The 19863-nt window shown below is 38.4% G+C and overlaps 1 pseudogene; it reads left to right on the top strand.

Moving 5' to 3' along the window:
• Positions 1–11099: 11099 nt before the first annotated feature.
• The window catches only part of LOC102262885, a 25005-nt pseudogene continuing 16241 nt past the window's right edge, over positions 11100–19863 (top strand).

Raw genomic sequence — 19863 nt, 5'->3', positions numbered from 1 at the left:
ATCCTACATTAAAACAAAACTTGCTCTAAAGCTTTATTAATTAAAACTATGTAACATTGGTATAAGAAATTATGTAATGTTGGCCAACAAATCAAAGCTGAAACTTGGAAGGACAATGGGAGAATTAGGAAAGATCATCAAGAGCAAAAAAAAAATGTCATTGGAAATGAAGGCTAACATAATCTATACCCTTGTATTCACAATTACTATGTACAGCTGTTAAAGTTGCACAATATAGAAGGTTGATAGGAAAAAAATGATTCATTTGAAATACGGTGTTGGAGGAGAGCTCTATGGATACCTTGGACCACCAGAAAGACTAATAACTGAATCCTAGAGCAAATTAAAACTGTAGCATTGCTGGAGGAAAAATGACAAAGTTGAAGGCAGATTCTTTAGATAAGACAATAATGCTGAGAAAAATAGAAGACAGCAGGAAAAAAGAAAGTCCAAATATGAGATGAAATGACTCCATAAAACAAGCTGTAGTCATGATTTTACAGGAGCTGAAAAGGGCTGTTGAGGACATGACATTGTGGTTATCACTCATTTATAGGGTCACCAGGAGTTGGAGCTGACTCAACAGCTCATAACACATACAACACAATCCAAAACTGATTTTCACTCAAAGTTTACCTTGGAGAATATTTTCATTAGACTCAAAAGTTTAGAAGAAATTAGGAAGAATAAATTTCAATGCCTTTCCTACTTTTCTCCTTTACACTGTTCACCGATGGACATATAGATTCAGGTACATTCCCAGGTATTCCTGGTGTAAGTCTCCTTGCAGTTCATGTACCTCATTTTTTATTTTTTTTATTTAATTTAAAAAAATATATTTTTATTGATTTCAGAGGGGAAGGGAAAGGGAGGGAGAGATAGAAACACCAATGATGAGAGGGAATCATTGATCGGCTGCCTCCTACACACCCCCTGGATCGAGCCCACAACCCTGGCATGTGCCCTTTGCCTGGAATTGAACCCGGGACCCTTCAGTTTGCAGGCCAATGCTTTATCCACCCACTGAGCCAAACTGGCTGGGCTGTACCTCATTTAAAAAAAATAGTTTATTGATTTTTGGGGGGAGAGAGGAAAAGAAAGGAGGAGAGATAAATGTCAATGTGAGAGTGTAACACAGATTGGCTGTCTCCTTAATGCACCCTACCAGGGATCAAGCCCACAACCCAGGCATGTATCCCTGACTAGGCCAGATTATTATGACCACCCCATCAGTACTTCGTTGGGCCACCCTTTGCCTTCAATACTTCGGCGATTCTTCTTGGCATTGACTCCACGAGATGTTGAAAGGTGATGTGAGGAATCTGACACCATGCCTGATGAATAGCACTGTCCAGTTCTGTGAGATTTGATGGTTGTGGAACCAGCTGCCTGATGGCTCTTTTAATTTCGTCCCACAAATGCTCAATTGGATTGAGATCTGGTGATTGTGGGGGCCCCTTAAGCAAGGTAAAGTCTCCCTCGTGTTCTTAAAACCACTCCTGCACAATAGGAGCACCATGGCATGACGCAATTGTCTTTTTGGAAGAAGCCATCTCCATTGGGATATGCCATCAACATGATAGGATGAAGTTGATCAGCAATGACACTTAGGTATGTTGTGCTATTCTGACATTGTTCCACATGAATTAAAGGGCCCAAATCATGTCAGGAAAACATTCCCCAAACCATAACACTGCCCCCACCAGCTTGAAGGGTTGTACTCATGCATGTGGGATGCATGCTTTCATGCTGTTTCCACCAAATTCTCATTCTGCCATCTGCATGATGCAACTGGAAACATGATTCATTGGACGACATGACTTTTTTCCAATGCTCAACTGTCCAATCCTTGTGTTTCCGTGCGAATTGGAGACGTTTTATCTTGGTAACTGCAGACAGCAAAGGTGTTTGAACAAGCCTTCAGCTTCCATATCCCATACAATGCAGTGTACGGCTAATTTGCCTACAAAAGTCAGGTGGTTATAATGATCTGGCCACTCAGTGATATAAATATATATATCGATCATAAAATGGACCAGTATGGGTAAGTTGATTTATGACAAAAATTGTACTGTTTCCATGGAAACAAAATGACTATTTAAGAAATGGTGTTGAGATAATTTATATGAGATAAAAATAAATGTAATTACTATCTCATACTATATACTCAAAAAGTCAATGTCATGTGTACTAAAGACTAACACGGGATAAACAAAATTTAAAATATTTAAAAGATAAATTTGAAAAAGTTATTTAGGTCATCATGGCATATGAAGACATGAAAATAGAAATCATAATGGAAAGATTAGTAATACAACTATATCACCTTAAGAAGTTCTGTTTATCATTAAGAAATGAAAATATAATGCAGAAACTGAGTTGGATAGTTGCAAAATATATAACCAATAGACATTAATGTCTAGACTATATATTTTTAAAATCTAACAATGAAAACAGCTTAATTAGAAAAAATAGTCATATATCAAGAACAGTTATTTTATAGATGAAAACTATCTACACTAATAAAAGAGAAACATGCAAATTGGTGTCCCTCCACTACACCCACTAGCCAATCAGAGTGACTATGCAAATTAACCCAATAAAGATGACGGTTAATTTGCATACACCGGCGCGGAGTGACTGAAGGCGAAGGTCCTGGCAGGAGTGAAGACTGACGACTGAAGACTGAAGAGACTTGGCTTCTTCGTTGTGGCCGCAGTGGAGAAGCCAAGCCTTGCTGCAGCCAGACCAAAGGCCTGGGTCCCAGGTGCCGGAGGAAAACCGGTGCCAGGAGCCAGGAGGAGGAAGGCCTATTGCGTGAATCTTCATGCAACAGGCTTCTAGTATTACATATGAAGAGATGCTTAATTTTATTAACAATAATGAAATTAAACCAACAAATCAGGACCATTTTAGACTCATCAAATCTTTAAAAAATGGAGAAAATATGGTAAATGCATGAGTAGATAAAAATAAAGGCTAGTGAGAACGCGTATAAGCTGCTGTTGAGAATGCATGTTAGTTGTCATTAAGGTCTACTGAGGGTGTCGCAAAACCTAGATTATCAGTGAGTTAACCTAAATAGTGGCTATTTTCTCTCCCACATTAACATTAGAAGTTTATAACTAATACGGAGTTCTACATACATCTGAGACCCAGGCTCCTTTTTTGTTTATTTGTTCCCATCATCCTCAAGACATGGTTATCCCCCCATGATCTAAGATTCCTGCCTTTCCAGCAATCTTCTTAATTCTAGCCAGAAGAGAAGAATGAGAATGAGAATGGTACAATTTCTCTTTCCAGATTGCATACCATCTGTGCCTACAATCTATTGGTCAGAACTCAGCCATTGAGCTGAAAGGCAGACCGGGAAATAAGTGTTGGATAGCCTTACTAGTTTCTTCTATAAAAATTTTACTGTCATTTTAGAAAATAATTTTATATTATCTGACAAGTGGAAGAAACATAAATCTTGCAAACCAACAATTACACTCCTAGGTACATAACCCAGAGACACACATGTTTACAAAAGATATGAACAAGGATGTTCAAAGCAGCATTTCTAGCAGAAGTAAAAGAAAAATAGCCAAAATATCCATGTGTCCATTAATTGGAGGACAGATAATTGCATGTTCAGTGGAATACTGTAAAGGACAGAGGGAATTTACAAACATTATATTGAGAAAAATTGCATGTTATAGAAGAATGCAATCTTTCAGTGGTTATTCCATAATTGCTATACTATGCACAATGCGTCTGTAGTTTTAAGGTGCTCTCTCCCAGTTGGGTTCACATAGACCTCACATAGGAGTTAGCTAAAAACTGCTTTTTGGTTTCAAAATTTGGAAAGCTGAAGTGCTAAATGTCTGGCCATCACCACACTGTTATCTGTGTCTATGGGTTATGTATATACTAGTGGCCCAGTGCACAAAATTTGTGCACGGGGGAGAGGGGCTGTCTCAGCCCGGCCCTGCACCCTCTCCAATCTGGGACCCCTCTGGGGCAGTCGGACATCCCCCTCACAATCCAGGACCACTGGCTCCTAACTGCTTGCCTGTCTGCCTGCCTAATTGCCCTTAACCACTTCTGTCTGCCAGCCTGATCGCCCCCTAACCGCTCCCCTACCAGCCTGATTGATGCCTAACTGCTCCCCTGCTGGCCTGATTACCCCCGAGGCTTTTATTAGTATAGATGCTCTTTGGCTAATCCCTTCACCTTCTTTCATCCAGACCCCAACCACCCTACTCTCTGACAGCTGTCAGTCTGTTCCATATACCCATGCCTCTGTTTCTATTTTGTTCATCAGTTTATTTTGTTCAGTAGATTCCACATATAAGGGAGATCATATAGTATTTGTCTTTTTCTGACTGGTTTATTTAAAACAACATTTCAGATTTATTCTTGTACCTCAGAGGTTCATTTTATGGCACTGGCAAAATCTTCCTTTTAAACATTTACTCATTTGGTATTTAGCAAAATGTGCATTCAATGCCTTCTATTCTTTGTTAAGGCCCATAGCCAGGGCTTCCCCCAAAAGGGCAATTAGAGACAAAAACATTTTCTTTTATCCTTTTTACCTGCCTTGCTTGAGTCTAAGTTCTTAAAGTAAATCTCTCCATCAGCATAATCATTCTTTAGTCCTTTATTTTTCTTTCATTTTCCTACTGCTCTTGTGTAGATTGTAAGTCTGAAGTATAGATGTCAGACTACTCTGGAGCTCCCTGGACTACTTCAATAAATTTGATGCTATAAGACAGAGTATTCTAGGAGCATGTGTTTTTGTCTTCTAAAGTTTTGGTATTTCAATTTCATTCAGATATTTCTTTACTTTAACAAAACAATGTTCATTAACAAAACTTACTGTCCTTTTCTAGGTGAACACATAATCTGGGTCTATGAGCACTAAAGCCTTGGCCCAAATTTATTTCATTAGTAAATCCAGGTCTGAGTTGAGATGACTTGGTGAGATCTTAGACTTGAGCATATGGAATAGCCACTTAGTTTCGAAAGATTGGACTATGTTTTTCCCTCTGATCCCTAAAACTAGTTCTAGACCTAATGCATGGCATTGTTATTATAGTTAACAATATTGTATTATATGCTTAAAACTACTAAGAGACTTGATCTTAAATGCTTTTACCAGCAAAAAATAAGAGCTAGTCATGTGATATGATGGAGATGTTAGCTGAATCTATGGTAGTAATCATATTGCAATATATGTATCTAATTAACTTGTTGCACATCTCAAATTTACACAATGTTATATGTCAATTATATCTCAAATTTTAAAAATTGCAACATGTATATTTGTCTGAGAAAGCAGCAAAAAAAGTCCCTTTCTTTTCTGTTTAACCCAATGCACAAATGCTTAGAAAGCTCAAACACTTGGAAAGCTCAGTTTGTTTTCATATAGGCCTTAACTAGGACAAATTGGCTTTCTCTTTTGATCATTTAATCCTTGTGTCAGCAGACCCTGCTCAGTCAAAAGCTAAGCCAGTGTGGGTCAGCATAAGGGCAGCCAGAGTCCCCCATTTTTTATGCTTACTGAGGCCTAGCCTGCCTGGCCCAGTTAAAAACCTATTGGAATATAACCTTCTGCATCCTGCCAAGGTCAAAATACCACATGACATAAAGGCATTGAAACCTGATGCCTCTTGCCCAGGCTGTACTACAAGTGTCATTTTTTCTTTCCCAACTATCAGGTCAAGATTTCCAGTCAAAGATCCATGATATTGAAACATTAGGTAGATGATGTATAGCATTCCTATTCCCTGCACTCAATTTAGAAACTAGTTGAGAGACGATAGCCCTTGCACTCACCCCACCCCCCAAAACATCAAAAGGCAATTAAAGTATAGCTTTATTATAGATCAAGGTGAATTGGTGGCAGCTATAGAGACATTCATAAAAATGTTTTTAATCAGATGAACTTAATCTTAAAGGGTCATAAAGAAGCTCAGATATGGCCCAGCCAAACATATTCACAATCCCGAAGAACCTGAAACTGTTAAACTACTAGAAGAAAAAGAAGCGGGGAAAGCTCCTTGACATTGGTATGAATGGCTTTCAGGATCTGAATCCAAAAGCACAGGCAACAAAGCAAAAATAATTAAGTGCAAATCAACAAATGACAAGTGCTGGCGAGGATGTGGAGAAAAAGGAACCCTCGTGCACTGCTGGTGGGAATGCTGACTGGTGCAGCCACTGTGCAGAACAGCATGAAATTTCCTCAAAAAACTAAAAATGGAACTCCCATTTGACTCAATGATCCCCCTCCTAGGAATATATCCCAAGAAACTAGAAACACCAATCAGAAAGGACATATGCACCCCTATGTTCATAGCAGCACAATTCACCATAGCTAAGATTTGGAAACAGCCTAAGTGCCCATCAGCAGATGAGTGGATTAAAAAACAGTGGTACATCTACACAATGGAATACTACGCTGATGTAAAAAGGAAGGAACTCTCACCATTTGCAACAGCACGGATGGTCCTGACATTATGCTACTAAGCAAAATAAGCCAGTCAGAAAAAGATAAATATCACATGATCTCACTCATTTGTAGACTATAATGAACAATATAAACTGATGAACAAAAACAGATCCAGAGACAGAGAAGCATCAATCAGATGCTCAAACCTCAGAGGGAAGTAGAGGAGGATGGGGGTAAGGTGGAGAGATCAACCAAATGACTTGTATGCATGCATATAAGCATAACCAATGGACACAGACACCGGGGGCGGTGAGGGCATGAGCAGGGGGAGGGGCAATGGGGGATAAGGACACATATGTAATACCTTAATCAATAAAGAAAGAAAGAAAGAAAATAATTAAGTGGGACTGTGTCACACCTAAAACGTTTCTGCATAGCAAAGGAAACCATTAACAGAATGAAAAGTCAACCTACAGAACATAAAAAATATTTGCAAACCACATATAAGACAAAGGGTTATTATCCAAACTATACATGGAACTCGTTCAATAGCAAGAAATGAAACAAAACAAACAAAAACACACAAATAATATGACAAAAACCATCAAAGGATATGAATAGACTTTTTTTCTAAAGACATGCAAATGGCCACCAGGTGTTCAACTTTATTAATCATCATTAATACATGATGAGAGATAATCTTACACCTGTTAGAATGGCTATCACCAAAAAGACAAGCAATGACAAGTGTTGGTAAGGATGTGCACTGTTGGTGAGAATGCAAATTGGTGCAGCCACTAGGGAAGACAGTATGGAGATTCCTCAAAAAATTAAAAAGAAAACCACCATATGATTAAACAATCCCACTTCTGGGTATATATCCAAAGCACATGAAATCACTATCTGGAAGAGATATCTGCATTCCCACATTCACTGAAGCATTATTCACAATAGCCAAGATAATGAAACAACCTAAATGTCCATTGACTTACGAATGAATAAAGAAAATGTATTGTATATATTCAATGGAATATTATTGAACCATAAAACGGAAGGAAATTCTGCCATTTGTGACAACATGGATAAACTTGGAGGAAATTATGCTAACTGAAATAACCAGACAAAAAAAGGCAAATATTGTATGCTACCACTTAGGTGGGGAATCTAAAAAAGAACCCACAAAACTGAACTCAGTAACAGAGTAGAACTGAGGCTGGGATGTGATAGTAAAGGACAGATAAAAAACAAGCAAACAAAAAACAAGCAAACAAAAAATTAAATGATGTGGAACCAGCTGCCTGATGGCTAGAGGAAGAGTTATGGGAATAACTTTACCCATTTATTGTTTAATGGGTAAAGAGTTTTAGTTTTACAAGATATTAAGGTAGTTAATTTATGCTATATATCAGTGGTTGGCAAACCATGGCTCACAAGCCACATGCGGCTCTTTGGCCCCTTGAGTGTGGCTCTTCCACAAAATACCACGTGCGGGCCCGCACGTACAGTGCGATTGAAACTTCGTGGCCCATGTGCAGAAGTCGGTTTTCTTTGTGGAGTGAAAGAAGATGTAGTGTCGAGGATTGAGAAAGGTATGTTGAGATGGTTTGGACATATAGAGAGGATGAACGAAAGGAGATAGATGAAACAAGTATATGAGTGTGGATGGGAGAGTTGGAAGGGGTCGACCTCAGCGAACGTACCTCAATCAGATTGAGGACTTTTTTAGCAAAGGCCAGCTTAAGAGTACCCTAATTAAGTTAATAACAATGTACCTACCTATATAGTTTAAGTTTAAAAAATTTGGCTCTCAAAAGAAATTTCAATCGTTGTACTGTTGATATTTGACTCTGTTGACTAATGAGTTTGCCGACCACTGCTATATATTATGTGTTATGAAAAATAGAAAAAAATACAAAGTAGTGCAAGCTGAAAAGTTTTCAGATGAAATTCTGACTTTATATTTACTATGAAACATATTTTTCTGACTATTAACTACTTTGATAAATGCACTAAAATAACTATGACCTTTAGCTTTTGACAGCATGAATACTACTTTAAAAGCTGCAATGAAGAGAAAAGAAACTGGTAAATTAAATTTTTTCAAAAATATTAAAAAGAATAAAATGACCTCATTTGGGAAAAAATGCTTCAAATTTTAATGAAGAAGACCCATTTTGAGATTAGCCAATTTGGCAAACTGGACATTTTGTTAAGTGTCTTACAGAAAATTAATAGTTGACAAATTGGCCTACTCACCCTTTCAGCTCAATTTGTTTCAGCAACACTTACTTCTATCATTTCCTCAAAAAGGTTCAGGTCCTTTTGCCTTTTCCACTGTCTGAAATTTTCTTTTTCATTTTTCATTTGAAAGTTTCTATGCTTCAAGTCACACTGAGTTACTCAGAACCTGCATAATTAATTTTAATATGAAAAAATAATATAATGAGTGTTAAAATATCATGTAGAACATTAAAATGTAAAAAATAAACAAGGATACATCTGCAAATATAGCAAATTTTTAATATCTATATTTATAAAAGTATATAAATATGAATCCTATATAATAAAAGCTTAATATGCTAAGTGTTCAGCTGCCCAGTCGGCCGTTCAACCAATCAAAGCGTAGTATGCTAATGATATGCTAAGGCCACTTAACTGCTCACTATGACATGCACTGACCACCAGGGGGCAGACGCTCCAACCGGTAGGTTAGCTTGCTGCTGGGGTCTGGCCGATCAGGACTCAGCAAGATGGGCTGGACATGCCCTGGAGCCCTCCTGCGGTCCCTCCCTGGCTGGCCAAACTCCTGCATCCCTCCCTGGCCCCGATTGTGCACTAGTGGGGTCCCTTGGTCTGGCTTGCACACTCTTGCAATCCGGGACCCCTCAGGGGACATCAAAATCTGCAACTCTATTTTGAATATTCTTTTGTATTTCAGCCTGATCCCACAAGCCAGGCCAAGAGACCCTACTGGTGCATGAATTCATGCACTGGGCCTCTAGTAGTTATATAAAACTTTAAGAAGTACTAAATCCCTTAATTTGAAAATGACTAAAAACAGGAAAGTAACCTAAAAGAATATACAATGACTAATAAATACAGAAACTATTCAGTCTTGCTATTAATCAAAGATGTCTATTAAATATCAATAAACTCAGTTTTTTTGTATTAAATTAACAAATAATTTGTAAAAAGTTATTAATACTGATAAGAGTACAATGAGAAAAACATTTTTCTGCACTATAGTGGGAATATAAGAGACTGATAAAAGCAGCTTGTTAGTATATATTGTGTGTCTTAAATATATACTAACCTGTGCTTCAGTTATTTGAATTTCAAGAATCTGTTCAAAAATAAAAATGAACAGAGCATTATTTATAACAAATTAGAAATGCTCTCAATGGGCACTCTTCAGAGTCACAGAGCAGAATCTGTACAAAAATTTAGTTTTCTGAAAATCTTACATTTTCGAACAAATGAAAATAAGGAACATTGGGGCAACTTTCACCCAGACTGCATTTTTAGTATATGGGATACCAAGTATTCAAAATATTATAATTGGTAATTATAGAAATTCTGATGAGTGGGCTTTGAATTATTTTTTAAGGCAAATAGTTCTAATGAGTTTTCTAGAGTGAATTTGTATGAACTTTCCTGAAGGACATTTAGGAAAGTCTTTCTGTGTATTAATACACATGCTGAGATGCCCTTAGTCCAAGTCTGCATGGCTTCTTGGTGTTGCATAATTTCACTACCAGGGCATAGGGTTCAGCCTCCTTATTTGCAACAGGTGGCCATTTCTCCTTCAAGAGAAGCAAAAATGCAATTAATAAGTCCCACTAGGCAAAGACCTTATCAACCTCAATTTCCTTCCTGCATCCCCTTTTGCTACTTTCAAAATTATCTTTCTTCTCTCTTTTCAAGGAGCACAGTCTTCAGAAAAACAAAAGCCAAAAAGATTGGGGTCTTTCCTGTCTACACAAACCTACCATGAATTAAGGAAGCACCAAAGATTGACTTTGCTTACAACAGAGTGGGAGTAAATATAAAGAGAAGAGAATAAAGCATAAACTAATAACTCAATAGCCGTAACCACCATTATTTCTATGGTGTTTTTGTTTGAGTGAAGTATATTTTGTAAATTATCAGCTTGAATTAAAAAAAAATCTTATATAATTGAAAGAGAATGACCCCCCCCCAAAAAAAGATAAGTTCTTAGATAAGATGAAATACTGTCAAATTATATATTTACCTATAAGTAAAACAAGTATAGTTAATTCCTTATTTCTGGAATTCTCCTTTCTCCCCTTTTATCTAGTTTGCTTCCATGCTAGGACATCAACAAAGTGGAATTTACACATTCATTTCTGTGGCACTATCTGTTATTGGCTCACTCTGTCCACTAATGAGTAAAATGCCACTGATACCATCCCCAAAGGGACCAGTTAATTGTTCTGTCTCCATTGCCACAGACTATACAATTCAACCCAATAAGCCATTCTGTAATCAACATTACTAGTCATAGGAGGGACTGAACCAGATAAGAAGTTGAAACAGAACAGGAAAGGAAAATCTCTCCAACATCATGCATTTCCCAGTAGAGAAGAGTTGGTATTATCATTTCCATGACAGAGTTCCTTTTTGTCAACTCCCAGTGTAGATCATGTCAGTCAATCCAAGGTAAGTGTCTCAATAGCATTCCAGAAAAATAATTCTAGAACTAAAAATCTGCAACTCTATTTTGAATATTCTTTTGTATTTATACCAAAACGTAGACACTAAATTGACAGAAACAATTCAAACTCTGGAGGTTGAGGTTACAGTAATGTACACAGTAGGAAAAGCAAGAGTCCATGCTGTAAAGCTTTTGGCTCAACAGTAGGAATGTTGGAATTCATTTACCATCTCCCCACAAAGAGGAGATAGAATTCCAGGTCCTCTCCAGTCCCACAGATCGAGTCATGGAAAAATGTCATTAGGTGTGCCCAGGAAAAGTACTTCCTGGGTCACTTTCCCTCTCTGAGCCACATACAGATTTTATCCATTAATCCAAGTGATTAAATCCACCTGGCTGTCATTTTTAGGGAGATGCTAAAGGTAGACAACAGCCTCAGTATGAATCCACAGAGAAACTTGTGTGTTTGAAAAACACTTCAGAATTGAATATTATCCAAAACCATTCCTACTCAGTCTTAAGATCTCCAAACATCTGCAAAATATTGGCACACCTTGAGCTATTTCTTATCACTAATAACCACTGAATGTTTACAGCAGTCATTCTGTCTCAATTGTAGGGTCCCCAAAATAATATTGTTAAATGTATGCTTTATTCTCCTTAACATTAATACTCATTCAATTAGATATTTAAATGCAATGGAATGAAAGTACTGCCAACAAATGGACAAAGAAATCAAGCAAGAAACAGAAAACAACAAATACAAAATCACAGAAGCCCTATGTTTATTTTTATAAATAAATCTTTATTGTTTTAAGTATTACATATGTCCCCCATTGACTGCTTCTAGCCTACCCCTGTCCCCCGCTTCAGGCCTTCACCACCCTATTGTCTGTGTCCATGGGTTATGCATATATGCCTATAAATTCTTTGGTTGATCTCTTCCCACCCACACACCCTCCCCCGCCTCTCCCTATGTTTAAAGCTAGTAACAGCTTTTGTGTCTTTTCCTCTCAGACATAAAGGCTCCTGTGTTAACCATTTCCAAGATGCTTTACCACATGGCTGAATGCCCCTGCATTTGCAAGATTCATTAGTGTCACCTGAAATTTCCCCCATGGTAGTCAGTGACAGATTGGGCAGGTAGCAAGCAGTGTTACTCTAATCATTGGGAGAAATACATGAAATCAATTCTGTGCTAAAATGGATCTTCCAGAAAATGTTTTTCTATTTAACTTAATGGTAAAAAAAGGAAACTAGACAGCTCTTTGTTTAGGTTATAAAAGCTGCAGTTAATTTCAATATGAACAAAAGAAATACTCCTCACAGACATTGCAATCAATAAGGTAAATAGACATTACATTATAATCAATCATTTATGTCACTTAATCCAGGATGGAGAGTGGTAGGAAATTAGGCCCTAAGGCATTTTAGTTTACTGTTGATGGTTGGATATTTAGGGCAAACTATCTTGCAAATCTCAAAAATATATATTAATGACCAGGTTATATACACCTGCTATAACAGGTACACAATGCTTTCCAACAGAATGAGATAGGACAAGAAATGACTATAGTCTCCCTCACATACACACTCATACTTGCATTTAAAAATCTCCATTTGGGTGGTATGTGCAGTTCTAATAAGTAATTAAGGAATAATGAAGCTTCAAACCCAGAGTATAAGAATAACATCCATAGGGATTCAGCAGGACTAGAAAAAGCCCTGAAGCTGTGTGTTATTAAATGTCTGGCTTTATGTGATTAGAGTAGATGCATGCAGTCATGTTAGCTGCTACCATAAAATGATAGCAGATTAGGGATTTGGGTTTATGGCAAAGAAAAATTCATCTTTATAAACTACAAGCCTGTTATGATTTCTTTTGGAATTTGTTAACCTTTACTAGTATATAGCACAGAAAGACAAATCATCTGAAATCTGAATTTTGTTCCTTTAAAAATCATTATCTCATAATATCTCCATGAGGACTGTGATTGTTGATAACCCCTCCTAAAAATAAATTTTCAAGTTTCCTTCAGAATTACAGCAGCTAGCAAAAAGTTCCTTCTAAATTGAGGCAATGCTTAATTCCACTTCTTCACAATGAAATTCAATGCACTTGGAAGGGACTGAATATAGAAAAGTGTGTTTAATTTTGTCAATTTCAATTAGCCTTTGAAATTTGAGGGTTTAAAATCAAATAGATACATTTTTATTTATTCCTCTCCTCAAAGAAAATATATAAAAAGAAATCAAACTTATAATCTTCCCTTTCAAATAAGCGTTTCCATCTCTAGTTCTATAAGGCACAGAGCTATAATTTTCTCAATTATACAAGCTCCAAAGGCTCAAAGTCATCTTTCTTTTTTCAGATTGGTTCTGCACTGGGCTAGAATCTGAGAACATAAAGTAAAGCTTTCCTTTCCTCAAAGGAAACCATACTTTGGTAGCTAGCCACCGATACATTCCCTCACAGTTCCCTCTTCTGGATATCCATACTTTTGCATACTCCTCTTCCAACTTTGAATTAAGGCTGACCTATGTGACCAATAGAATATTGTAAAAGGGACAGTGTGAAACTAGGTTTTAAAATGCATTGTGACTTCTGTCTTATACTCTTCAATTACTCACTTTGCAGGAAGCCAGCCAACATGATGTGAAGCCCTATAAGCAGGCTATGGAGAAACATGTGAAGAACAACTGAAGCCTCCTGCCAACAGCCAGCACCACCTTGCCAGCCATCTGAATGAGTCACCTTGGGGAAGGATAGACCAGCCGCAGTCAAACCTTCAGATACTTGTAGCATTGGTCAACATCTGCACATAACCTCATGAGATAACCAGAGCCAGAATCCTAGACACCCCAGCCAAATCACTCCTAAATTCCTGATCTTCAGAATTGTCAGAGATAATAAGTATTTTATTGTTTCGTGCCACTAAATTTTAGGAGTTATTTGTCATACACACCCTTACAACCCTCTAGTCAGCTGCCAAACACAGTATTAGAAATGTTAACCCCATATCTCACAGGATCCTTTATTTTTCATTCCCTTCATTAGAACCCTGCTCCAGAACTTCATAATCTCTCACTTACTAGTATACTGTCACACTTGCTCCCCAAGTGGTAATGATGACCCTTGCTTTTTTCCCCCCACAATACTGTCAAGTTAATGTGCTGAAATTGCAGCTCTGACTGTTTCATTCCCCTAATGAAAAACTCTAAATAGTTGCCCACTTATTTCCAAAATTGACTCTCACGCCTTTATCCCTGCTTTTGAAAGCTTTATATTATATACAATCTTTTTTGCTGCTTAGTTTCCTTGTTAACATGTATTTGCCCCATGCCAGAGCCACACTGATTGTAAGTCCTGCCTGTGTTTATCTTATGCTCTTTGCTCCACAAACAGGCCCTCCTTATCCACTGTTGGTTACCATAACACAGAACAAATTATTCTTTTATGGAGCCATTCCACATGTCCCTAATATCTCCAAAGGTTACTTTAATAGGAACAGAGTGGGGAGCGCTACACTTTTTCTTTGTCTCTTTTATTTGTTTCTTATTTCTGCATCATTTAATTTTTTATTCTATTTATTTGTATTGCATTTATTGGGGTGACATTAGTTAATAAAATTATATAGGTTTCAGGTATACAATTATATGAATACTAGTGGCCCGGTACACAAAATTCGTGCATGGGGGAGGGGGTTCCCTCAGCCCAACCTGCACCCTCTCCAATCGGGGAACCCTTGGGAGATGTCCAACTGCCAGTTTAGGACATCACTCTCTCAATCTGGGACCACTGGCTCCTAACCCCTCACCTGCCTTCCTGCCTGATCATCCTTAACTGCCTCTGCCTGCCTGCCTGATCGCCCCAAACTGCCCTCCCCTGCTGGCCTGATCTCACCCCAAACAGCCCTTATCTGCTGCCCTGATCTCGCCCCTAACTGCTCTCCCTTGCCTGCCTGATTGCCCCTAACTGCCTCTGCCTGCCTGATCGCCCCTAACTTCCCTCCCCTGCTGGCCTGATCTTGCCCCCAACTGCCCTCCCCTGCCAGCCTGATTTCACCCCCAACTGCCCTCCCCTGCAGGCCTGATCACCCCTAACGTCCTCTGCCTCGGCCCCCACCACCATGGCTTTGTTCAGAAGGAAGTCGGATGCCCGGAAGATGGCCAGTTGACCTAATCTACTTAGCATATTACCCTTTTATTAGTATAGATAGGTTATATAGAATATGATTGCTTAAATGGGGCGGGGAGCCTTTTTCATCAGGAGGAGATGCTCTTGGCAGACAAAAATACATAATCCCTATATCTGGACTGATAGCCAGCCATATGCACTATACTGCCAAACTAGTCATTAAAAAATTAAACCACTTTCTTACACCTTACACCAAATAATTGTTGCCCTTAAAACCTCCCTCAGCCCTCACCTTAGGTTCTGCCTTCACAGTTCACCCAGATTAGGTTCTGATTGGTCAATTTCTATGCCAGTCAGCATCAAAAGCTCCGTCTCCTAGGCAGCCATTGGCTCCTTGCACTTCACCCAGATTTGGTTCTAATTGATCAGTTTCTATGCCAGTCAGCATCAAAAGCTCTGCCTCCTAGGCAGCCATTGGCTCCTCACAGTTGACCAAGATTTGGTTCTTATTGGTCAGTTTCTATGCCAGTCAACATCTCCGGGCCTATCAAAGGGCCTGATGAGAGAGGCAGGGCTGATCAGCAGCCCCAGCAGAGGCCCAGAGAAAGAGAGGCATGGCTGCTGGCCAGGCCCTGAGAGAAAGAGAGAGGCAAGTGCTGATCAACAGCTGCCACGGAGGCTACAGATCAGACCCTGCTTCTCTCTCCGGGCCTCTCTTCAGGCCTGATCTGCAGCCCCCTTTGCAGTCAGTGCTGGGTCACCACGGCAACCCAGCACTGACTGCAGGATTAACTTCTAGTCAGTCGAGCCTTCGGTCATTTTGGATGTTACGGACCCTGGGTTTTTATATATTAGGATTGTATTGTGTGTTCACCACAGCAAGTCAAGTCTCCTTTCATCACCATTTATCCCCACTTTACCCTCTTCTACATTCCCTCAACCCCCTTTCCCTCTGGTAATCACCATACTATTATCTGTCTGTGAGGTGTGTTTTCTTTTACTTAATCCCTTCACCTTTTTCACTCTGTCCCCCAATTCCCTCCTCTCTGACAGCTGTCAGTCCATTCTCTGTATCTCTGAGTCTGTTTCCATTTTGTTTATTAGTTTATTTTGTTCATTAGATTCCACATATTAATGAGATCATGTGATACTTGTCTTTTTCTGACTGGCTTATTTTACCTAGCATCATACTCTCTAGGTCCATTCATGCTGTTTTAAAGGATAAGATTTCCTTCTTTTTTACTGCCAAGTAATATTCCATTGTATAAATGTACCACAGCTTTGTTATCTACTCATCTACTGATGGGCACTTGAGCTGCTTTTAAATAACTCTGCAATGACTATAAGGGTTCATTTTTTTCCAATTAGCATTTTAGTTTTCTTCAAATATATTCCCAGAAGTTGAATCACTGGGTCTTAAGTCAGTTCCATTTCTAATTTTTTTAGGTAACTCCATACTGTTTTCCACAGTGGTTACACCTGTCTGTATTCCCACTAACAGTGCACCAGGGTTCCCTTTTCTCCTCATCCTCGATAATATTTCTGCACCATTTTCAATTGCTTTTTCTGATACCTGCTCTCCAAGTGCCATCATATCCCAGGCTGGACCTCATCTGCTTCATTCATTCCCCAGAATATATAATAAAAATGGCTGTTTATAGTGCACTTTTACTAAAAGTTTGGGTAATGAAGGGGGATTATAGAATAGTAAGAATCATAGTTAAATTTGGAGAGTACTTTTCTAAAATCATTATCAAAACTCCATGAGCATTTATTTTCTTTTCCATCAACATAAATTCATATTTCTTTATTAAGATTTGATTTAACAGCTTCTTTTACTCTCAGACCCTTTTATATTTTCATTATATTCCACCTCCTCTCTCCCTGGCTATTTGTAATGTATACCTTTCAGTTTATAACTAGGAGTAATAATTCAACTTCCTCTTGGCTTACCTTGATGAATTTGGATTTTTACCTCTTACTATATATAAAAATTAGCTCAAAAAGGATCAAATACCTAAATATAAGATTAAACCATATAAGAAAACGTAAGTGTAAATCTTCATGACCTTTGATTTGGAGATCATTTCTTATATATGACACCAAAAATAAGCAACAGGAAAATAAATAAATTGGACTTCATAATTTTTTTAATTGTACATCAAAATATGCTATCAAGTAAGTGTAAAGAGGCCCTGGCCAGGTAGCTTGGTTGGAGTGTTGTCCCAATACACCAAGGTTGTGGTTTTGATCCCCATCAGAGCACACACAAGAAGCAACAAATGAATGCATAAATAAGTGGAACAACAAATCAATGTTTCTCTCTCTTCAATATCAATTTGAAAAATTGAAAAAGAAAGGAAGTGAAAAGACAACCCAGAGAATGGAAGAAAATATGTGCAGACCATTCATCTAATATGAATCTAGCAGAGAACAGATAAAGAACTACAACTAAAATAAAAAAGACAAATAACTCAATTATAAAATGGACAGAGAATTGAAAAATATTTACCCAAAAAAGTTATACAAATGGCCAACAAGCACACAGAAAGATGCTCAACATTATTAGTCATTAGGGAAATATAAATTAAAATTACAATGAGATACCATTTCCAACCAGTAGAATGGCTATAATTTAAAGAAAATAACAATTGTTGGTGAGGATGCAGAAAACTTTGAACCCTCATACATTGCTTGTGGGTATAAAAGGGTTTAGCTTCTGTATAAAAAAGTTTGCTTGTTCTTCAATAAGCTAAACACAGAATTACTGTATGATTCAACACTGCTAAGTATATACACCCCAAATTGAAAACAAATGTTCAAAGAAAAACTTATGCATGAATGCTCATAGCAGCACTCTTCACAATAGCCAAAATGTATAAACAGCACAAATGTCCATCAATTGATGAATGAATAAATAACTTGTGGCACATCCATACAATGGAGTATTATTCAGCCCATGGACACAGACAATAATGTGGTGACGGCCTGGTGGGGAGCAGGGAGGAGCAGGGTGGAGGAAAGCACAGGGGTGGGATGGGGATATACCCTAATTAAGTCAACAATAAAAAAATCAAGTACTGCCTGGCCAGAGTGTCTCAGCTGGTTGAGCAGCATCATCCTGTGCACCAAAAGATTGTTGGTTTTGATTCCACATACCTGAGTTGCAGGTTTGGTCCCCAGTCAGGTGCTTACAGAGGGCAGACAATTAATGTTTCTGTCTCACATTGATGTTCTCTCTCTCTCTCTCTCTCTCTCTCTCTCTCTCTCAGCATGTCTTCAGGTGAGGATTAATTTTTTTAAATCAAGTACTAATACATGCTATAATATGATGCACCTTGAAAACATTTTGTAAAGTGCATGAATCCACACACAAAAGACCACATATTTTGTGATTAAATTGATATAAAATAGAGTTAGAAAGCAGATAGGTGGTTTAAAGGGGCTGAAAGGAGATGATAATGGGGAGTGACTGCTGCTTAGTGGGTACAGTATTTCCTTTTGGAGTGATAAATATTTTCAGGAACAAGATAGTGGTGATGGTTGCACACATCGTGAATGTGCCAGATGTTATTGAATTTACACTTTCAAATGGTTAAAATGGTAAATGCATAAATTTTGCTACATTAAAAAAGAGACAGATCCTTATGCAACTATGTAGAAAGTGGCGTATGTTATTTTGTCTTTAAACAGCAAGTTGCAAAAATGAGTGTGGAGCATGATGGGGCACAGACGCATGCCCCATCTAAGTTTATAATATTTCTATATTTTAGTTAAGATAATGCTGTTATAACAGATAAGTCTCCAAATCTCAGTAGTTTAAGGAAATTAAAGTTAATTTGTTGCTCATGTAGAATACAAAATGTGTTTTTTTATCCTGAGCAAGTGTCAGTCTTCTAGGCAGTGATTCAGGGTCCTTCAAATTGTGATTCTGCCATCTTCACCATGGTGATTTCACTTGACCTGCAAGGGGAATAACTAGTAAGCAAGCACATGGGAGGTTTTATGGGTCTGGCCTAAAAGTGTAACATTTTATTGGTCAAAATGCAGTCACATGTCCTCATTTAACTGTATGGGAGACTGAGAAATATAGTCTAGGTTTTTGCCCAGGAAGAAGAAAGGTTTAGTGAGCAGCTAGTTAATCTCTTCCATAAATATTTAAAAATGTTATTTATGCCGAAACCGGTTTGGCTCAGTGGATAGAGCGTCGGCCGTGGACTGAAAGGTCCCAGCTTCGATTCCGGTCAAGGGCATGTACCTGGGTTGCGGGCACATCCCCAGTAGGGAATGTGCAGGAGGCAACTGATCGATGTTTCTCTTTCATCGATGTTTCTAACTCTCTACCTCTCTCCCTTCCTCTCTGTAAAAAATCAATAAAGTATATTTTTAAAAAATGTTATTTATTGACTAGAGGCCCGTTGCACAAAAATTTGTGCACTTGGCGGGGGAGGGGGGTCCCCCAGCCTGGCCTGTGCCTTCTCGCAGTCTGGGACCCCTCGGGAGATAACGACCTGCTGGCTTAGGCCTGCTCCCGGGTGGCAGAGGGCACGCCCAATCCCTAGGTGCAGCCCCTGGTCAGGCTCAGAGCAGGGCCGATTGGGGAGTTGGGGCGCC

This window comes from Myotis brandtii, unplaced genomic scaffold, assembly GCF_000412655.1.
Source record: "Myotis brandtii unplaced genomic scaffold, ASM41265v1 scaffold85, whole genome shotgun sequence".
NCBI lineage: Eukaryota > Metazoa > Chordata > Mammalia > Chiroptera > Vespertilionidae > Myotis > Myotis brandtii.
The sequence above is the reverse complement of the archived record's forward strand: the minus strand, read 5'-3'. Positions and strand labels throughout refer to the sequence as shown.